The sequence below is a fragment of the Engraulis encrasicolus genome, chromosome 16, assembly GCF_034702125.1.
Source record: "Engraulis encrasicolus isolate BLACKSEA-1 chromosome 16, IST_EnEncr_1.0, whole genome shotgun sequence".
Lineage (NCBI taxonomy): Eukaryota > Metazoa > Chordata > Actinopteri > Clupeiformes > Engraulidae > Engraulis > Engraulis encrasicolus.
The window spans coordinates 16,977,532-16,985,846 of record NC_085872.1 but is presented as its reverse complement, the minus strand read 5'-3'; the positions used below and the strand labels follow the sequence as shown (position 1 = coordinate 16,985,846).

The 8,315-nt window shown below is 40.0% G+C and overlaps 1 long non-coding RNA gene across 1 annotated transcript; it reads right to left on the bottom strand.

Annotated features, from left to right (window-relative positions):
- Window positions 1–1,536: 1,536 nt before the first annotated feature.
- Window positions 1,537–1,999, bottom strand: LOC134466345 (uncharacterized). The gene is made up of 3 exons (XR_010038278.1): window positions 1,914–1,999; window positions 1,711–1,804; window positions 1,537–1,611 (listed from the first exon to the last, which is right to left on the bottom strand). It is a non-coding gene; the product is annotated as an uncharacterized LOC134466345 (long non-coding RNA).
- Between the last annotated feature and the right edge of the window lie 6,316 nt (window positions 2,000–8,315).

Sequence of the window (8,315 nt, the reverse complement as noted above, 5' to 3'; positions counted from 1 at the left end):
GGAGCTGCTATGGTGAGTTCTGTAGACTCTTGTGATGTAGTAGATCCAAAATGAGGATCTGCAATGTTTTCATATCTACTGTTATATCTTGCTCCTTTCCTCAGTAAAAACTGATGTGTCTGATCAGGATATTCTCTATACCAGTAGAGAAGAACCAGTGCAGTATTTGTCTAATATTGGCATCTCAGTTTAACTTCTTTCTGTTCTTCAGTAACAATGGTTTCCTCCACTGGATTAATGGTATCTGTAGGGACAACATTTCCACGTTGTTTACGACCCAGACAATACCAGTCTTGTAAATTTATACATTCAGGGCAGAGAACTTGGTGTAAATATGACACTGTGTCTGTGTCCATACTTACAAAAACAGTTGTCCTCGTCACTGTTGTCCCCACAGAAATCGCGTCCATCACAAACATGGGTGCTGTGTACACATACTCCATTGTTGCACTTAAATTCATCACAGGTCAGCACAGCACCTATTGAAAGAGAGAGGCATGTCTGAATGAAATTGTTGTGTATGTTAATATTAAGGAGGATCAAAATATTCTTGTGCAAATGTAGAGAAGTGGCTGAAACAGGAAGTACTTGTAATCGACTACGCCACCCTTAGGGAGTTTGAGTCCCCAAGGGAAAATTGTGTTTGAGTGTCACACAGCAAAACACAGGTTCGCACACCACAAAAACACAGGTTTGTGCAGAGAGAGAGAGTTGGAGACATTGGCTGTACTCTGAATCATGGAAATCTTTATTTTCTTTCTTTGTCACTTATAAAAATATGTCACTCTTTTTCATAATAAAATATATGTTCACTCTGGTTCTGTTCAATCACAATAAATAGTATTGCACAATGGTTCTATATTGCACTTAGAGCCAACACACAAAATTGTCATACATATACTTTGCCACTAGGGGCTGTCACAGTTGGCCCAACTGGGTAGGTAGCGCCACCTCAAGGTTAATAAAGAAAAATACACAGCAAACTGGAAAATGAAAAGAAACACAGCAAAACATGCAAAATAATAAATCAAAATCAAAGTGCACACAATTAAATAAGGGAAATTAATACACAGCAAACAGAAAATCAAAAGGAAGAGAGGCATTAACCCCACCCAGACAACCCCCTACACAGTCTCCCAATGGATCCCCACACTCATTCACTGCACACGATGATCAACCACGCACACCCATTCACACTGAGCGGAATACCCACACACAAGCACGCACACACACACACTGCACACACACACACACACACACACACACACAGTGGAGTGGCCCACACACAAGCACACACAGTAACACACAATGAAGCGTGCAAGTGCCTCAGGGCACCGCTCTCTGTAGTAACAGCAGTTTCCCACTAGTAAACAGCAGCCGGGGTCTTGACACAGATGGCTGTCACAGCAGCAACCTAAAGCCAAACAACAGGCCAACATTAGCTAAGCCCCAGTAGTGGTGCCGGGGGCAGCAGTAAAAGTATTGGAGCCGAGAGGGACTTATCATCAGTTCGATGTTGGCGAGCGTGGAGCCCCTTGAGTACAACGAGGACACTGGTCGAGATGGGCAGCGTACTATGAAGCCACCAAGCAACAAGTAAGGCTGAACAGTCTAGAAGCCATGCAGAAGCCAAAATTAGCAATCACGAAAGAGCAGAAGAACAAGGCGCTAGCCGCCAAAGCTAGGCAAATGCACAATGCGGTTACATACCCGAGTATGGATGATGAATAACGCAAGTAGGACCAAGGCCACCTACTACGAGGTCACTAGTAGGAGCAGGTAAAGGTTGAGTGCCGTGGGCAGTCTGAAAGCCATGCAAAACCAGGGTTAGCAACCATGAACGGGCAAGCCAAACAAAGCGCTAGCCGCCAAAGCTAAATGAGCACACATTTACTAAACAATACGATACGTACCGGAGTGAATAACGCAAGTAGAACTGTGGCAGCCTACCAGGAAGCCACCAGTAGAAACAGGTAAAGGTTGAGCACCGTAGGCAACCTGGAAAAGCCGTGCAAGAGCCAGGGTTAGCACTCCTGAACGAGCAAGCAGAGCAAGAAGATAGCCACACAAGCTAGGTAAATACACAGTGCAGTTACGTACCGGGGTTCGGACAAAGTGAGTGCCCAAGTGAAAGAGAGTCGAGCAAGAGGGACGACAACAGCTGCAGCCAAGAAGTCGGAAGACGCCAAAGCATAGGCCAAGCGTGCTTGTCTGCCTCTGAACAGACCGCTCATATTTATGGAAAATTGCTTGCCAAGAGATTGAGGAAGTGACACCCCCATGACGCTGAATGGCTCCGAGCCTTAAAGGGGCCAGCATCCCACTACACAAACATTTTCTAAACTTCTACCAAAGCATCATCACACATCTCTTACCTATGTGGAGGTGCAGAAGGATATGGATGTAGAGATAGATCATGTTACTAGAATGCTAATGAAATGTTTTGTACAATCTGCAGTGCACTGAATAGGGCTGAAGAAAAGGCCAAAATACTCTAAATTGTAACAGGTTTATTCCTCAGTCTATAACTTGAAATCAAAGGACACACCTACACCAGTGGAACAGATGAAACTGCTTTGGAGACTGCTTTGTTTTTATGAAGAGGCTGAATAACTGAGTGGGAGGGCTTTGTGGGGCATGGTGAAAATGTACGCTTTTGATTTCTAGGCTACCCTGTTGAACGACAACTTTTCCCAGTTGTGTTACTCTTCATCTAGGCCTATTACATCTTCTAATGTTTTTTTTTTAATTGACCAACTCAACATTGTTACTGAGTTTATGCTGAAACATTATTTTATGTACCTCACTGGTTCACTAGCCAAGCTCTAATATGACACATTTTTAATCTTGTTTAATGACACAGGTGCAACTATTTATGACCAAATAATCACAAAAGGGTTGCATTATCTTGGAAATCATGATGAGAGACATATGCCTTTGCTCATTGAGTAGGCTATGTAATTCAGAGCTGTAGCCGTGTCTGCTGATGTTGGAGCTAGTGAGTTCCACAGATGATTGTAATGTAGTAGATCCAAAATGATAATCAGGAATGTATTTATCATCATTGGGATTGCATCCATTCTCTGAACCGGAAGAGACACATGTACCATTTTTGTCATATTTGCATCTCAGACCACACAGCCTATAGTCTTCTCAATCCATTGTATTAAAACCCACTTTGACTAGAAACAGCATGATCTATCTCTACATCTACATTCTTTTGCAGCTCCATACACATATAAATAGCTTCGGTGGGAGTTTAATGAAAACTATTTGTGTCAAGATTTTTTCTAATTGTCAGGATAAAGGGTGATCGTCTGAGCATTAACCAAACTCCTGGTCTTACACATAGCAAATGATACACACTTGGCTCTCTTTTCACATCAGGAGCAGTGTTGACCTTAAGGGCAAGAATGGAAAATGCAACATTTTCAATTACGTTTTGTGACAATGATAGTGAATGTGGAGATACCAGGGATGAGGAACACTGTTTTTTTTATAATGTAGGGACATCTGTGTACCACAATTAACACAACAACTCCCTGTTCACTGTAATAATGATGGCAAAAGGTGTATTTAGAAAACTGTGCTGTAATGTCTGATGTCATGCATCCAGTGGAAGGAAAGGTCATCACTGAAGATCAGAAAGAAGGTAGTGTCATAATGGACACTGTTGCACCAGAGGTCACTGAGAAGACTTCACCACCATAGTGCTGCACTACTATGACATTACACAGTGCCATTGTCATTCTGGCAAGAGCATGTTTATAATAGGGGGCATGTTTTAACAGATTAAGACAGGTTTATTATGCAAGGGCATGGTTAAAATGTACAGATAAAAGGATATAGTTTACAATTTTGATGTCACATATAGAGGAAGAAGTAGTAGTAAATGCATGACATAAGCACATGATATTACGCAGTTGTTACATCAGTTATTCCACTGTATGAGTAAGGCTTTTAGTTTTCTTTTACTTTAACTTCTATTTCACCTCAGGTTGGTAAGTTAGCTTATTTTTTGTATTTATATACTGTATGCTTAATCGTTTTTATACTAGGACTACTGATATTCTGAAGTCTCAAACCCGGAATAAATGAATCCATGCTTGTGATCGACAATATCATTGACTTGGACTGTGATGTTGAATTTGACTTGCATCTCCAGATCTACCTCTTCATCTGCCTCCATGTGAGAGGTTTTTGCTCAGCAGAGTTGAAGTTCCTGCCACTGTGGGCCTCAGGGCACAGTACACAGCAGAGTCAGACACCTCAGCAGAGGAAAGCTCCAGAAACACACACTGAGATCCTTTATCAATGGATGGAGTCAAACGAGGAACATTCCCAGAAGCAATGCCACTCTCGGTTACAGGAGAAAGTGGCATTTGCTCCCTCAATAATGTTCACAGAAGACTGCAATGATTCTATCACTTTCCCAGCAGATTCCCCTGTGTGGAGAGACAGACAAAACACATAGTAGATAGTTGTGGAAGATAAATTCTTCGAAAATAAAACGAGATGAAATAATGTTTCTGAAAGATCTTACCCAGTGGGAGGGTCAGGAGCAGGAGTACACCACATGCCAACATGACTGATCTGAATAAAGAAAGACAGAGCTGGTAAGACATCATCTACCATAGGCACCCTGCTCATTTAAATCCCTCCCCAAACTACTTACTGATATTCTTCTGTGTTCTACCCGATCTAGTGGAATTGCACAGTGGCTGCATCAACTGAGCTGTTAAGGAATAAAATATACAGTATTCCATTCACAACATTTGGTTACAAATATTTACAATGTTGTGCATAAATAATGTGTAGATGACATGAAGTAATGATGTATGTAATTTAGTGTCAAATTAAATGACTGTCAAAAACAGTGACACAATAACTCAAATGCTGCCATGGGGTAGCCTGATTCTCGTCGACATTCAAATCTCTTCGAGACTTGGTCTGACCAAGACCATAACAATGAATGTTTCCCAAATGGCATGGTTGACCCACCTCCCTAGTTTTGCTACTTGACTGGTGTCAGACAAAGCGGGTAGAGTTCCTGTATTTTCTGGAGATCAGAAGCATACACTGTGTGCAGAATTATTAGGCAAACATGTTTTTTGACCATATTGTCCATTATATGCATATTTTCCGCCACCAACCTCTATGGACATGAACACCTATTGGATTTAAGCATTCCAGGTCATGCATATTGGTATAATAAGAGACAGTGTGATCGGAGGGGCCCAATACCCTATATCAGGGCAAAATTAGTGTGCATAATTATTAGGCAACTCTATTTTCCTCTGGGAAAATAGGCCACAAAGGAGATCTAACAAACTCTGAAAAGTCTATAAACAATCTTCCAGAGGGATGTGGCTGTCTTGAAATTGCCCAGATATTGGTCATATCCGTCTAATGCACCGTTACGAAGTCATCAGTGTCACATGCATTGTGCTCACAAAGTAACTGCCGGATTGAGAAGAATTGAAGGTCAAACTATCACAAAATGATTACCCTGCAGTGGTGTTATATCCCAGAACTGAAACCTACATCGTGTGTCCACAAGAACATTGTATTCAGCACTCAGAGACATGACCAAGGTAAAACAGGTTGAAACCTGAAGACCACTCAACAAGAAATGCAGTCAAGACTGGGTCAAGAAAGGTCTTTAGACAATTTTGTCAATGGTTTTATGAACTTGTGAAAGTGACTGTTAATGGACCAGATCGATGAGCCCATGGCTAGATCGGTAATGTGCACACTCTGATGAGTTCCTGAGTTCTACTCAAATGCCAGCAGAATACTGCAAGAATACCACTGTCTTCTTGAAAGTTGCAAACGTTTCCCTCACAGATCCAGCTATGGGCTCATCCACCCTGTCTGTCAATAGTCACTTTCACCAGTCCATAATACCTTTAAAAACTATGTCCTAGGGTATTTCTTGACCCAGTCTTGACTTAATTAACTTGTTAAATGGTTGTCTGGTGTCCTCCCTTCTTACCTTTGCTATGTCTCTGAGTGCTCAACAACCTGTTCTTCTGGACACCTGATGGAAGTTTGCATTCTGGAATATGATAGCACTGCAGGGTAATCATTTTCTTGTAGTTTCACCTTAAATTCTTCAAATTTTTGGCAGAGACATTTCATGTGAGACTGATGACTTTGCAACGGTGCATTTGATACTTCTGTGCTAACGTTACCAACGTCTTGCCAATTTCAAGAGAGCCACATCCCTCTGGAAGACTTCAAAATTGTTTATAGACTTTTCAGAGTTTGTTAGATCTATTTTGTGGCCCATTTTCCCAGGTGTATTTACATGCTCTTGGCCTGACTAGAAGCAACGCTGAAGATGTTACGTCACTAGGAGGGCGTGGCCTGGCTAGCCATGGGGTGCCATCAGGTATTATGGCCAGTCTACTGCCTACTTGCAAGGTAGGGATACTGATAGATCTATGGAAATATCTGAATGCCAGCTGTATTTGTATTTTTCACAAGTGATATGAATAAGTGATAATAACATGGCATATGAAATAATATCAATGTCTTCTTGTAAATTATGGGCTTGCCTTGTGGGCAATGGCAGCTTTACTTGTCTCATTTTGTGCTGGTACAGTATGTTGCATCTGCCTGTGTCCCATTAACCAGATAATTGTGTGTGTTGGTTCATATCTGTTTGAGGATGTTGAATGAGTTTGTAAATGTTATACAGCAGTGATTATTTTACCCTTTACGGTATAAAAGTGAATAAGCAGATGATTTGATAATTCTCATAATCTGTTGCCTTCAGTTTACTAACATGAAATTATAGATTGTTGCATCATTTCAGTTTTTACAAATTCTCCAATTTGCATTGTGTATCACTGATTCTTGAGAAAGTGGCTAAAACAGGTTGTAATCTTGAAAGAAAAAAACGAAGTGAATTACAAAGTAATATGGTATATCCTCGTAGACAAAGGTCTTGGCTTTTCAGAAATGCACAAGGCCAATCTCCCCATTTTGATTTTTTTTCAGAAATCAGGTTTTCCTCCGATCATACCTTGTTTTTTGTCAACACCGTCAGACACAATTAAAAGCAATAAAAAGTGTATTGATTTGGTTGCATATGTATCTGGAGTTCTTAAGTGATTGTGTGTGTTTTTTGGTTCACACATACGCCTTTAAATGTTGAAAATTCACTTTCATTCTATTTTAATACTGCTTCATGTGTTCTAATTTAAAAATATGTGCTGTCAGACAATGCTTACTTAATGCCTAAATAGATCAAACATTTTTTTGTAATTTCACAAATATTCGTGTAGGCTTAAAGTTGCTATTACTTTGATAATTCAACAACTCCAAAGGAAAATTTTGTAAGCACATTCATTTAAAATGTCCAAAACTCCTTCTGACGGCGGTGATTTAAGAACTGACGGTGGTGACAGTAATCTGAAGGTGGTGAAAGTGACCTAATTATTACCTACATTTAGCAACATAAATACCCATCTCAAGTCAATGACATCTAGTATAAACACTTTATTTTTGTGTGTGCACAGTATGTTTGTGCATGTGTTTTTTCTTCATTTATTAGATACTCTAGGAAGTAGACCTAGATTATTGAAAATGTGGCATAAACAGGTTTTAAGTTGTTCAAATCCAAAATATAGAGGTGTATTATCATAGATGAAGGTCTTGGCTGTGCAGTGAATGTATTGGCCAAGCTCCCCATGTTTTACATTTTTCATAAAATGGGCTCGCTCTTGGTTTTGTCACCAGCGTGAGACAGAATTAGAAATTAAAAAATATGTTTACTGTATTTAAGTGAATTACTTTTGCAATTCAACATAATTGTAGATACTTATTGGAAGCATATTCTTAAAACTTGTTAAAAACATGTAAAACACATGCTTTTTTGTGAACTACATAAGATGTCACCACCGTCAGGTTTTGTGACAAAAAACCCTCCAAATGCACCTCAGTGGAGGCTGGAGTGTAAGTTTGGGTCACAATTATTACTAACATGTCAGGTAATGTTTCATTAACCAGCACAATTTAGTAAAATATGGAACAAGATGATGAGCGGAACAAAATCTGACGGTGGTGACATCTGACGGTGTGAGACAAAAAAACACTCTTTTACATATTATGCATTTTTTGCTCACATTAGCCACTTCCTTTTCGCTCTGTTTCTTAGGGGCTTCATGCCGCTTCTGAAAAAGTATATATAATTAACATTAATGTAACATAATAGTATTAAAACCCCCGACGGTGTTGACAGTTTATGGTTGGGACAGTACCAGTGTCCAAACAAATTAAGAAATTGAGGAGAAATTAGTAAACTTACA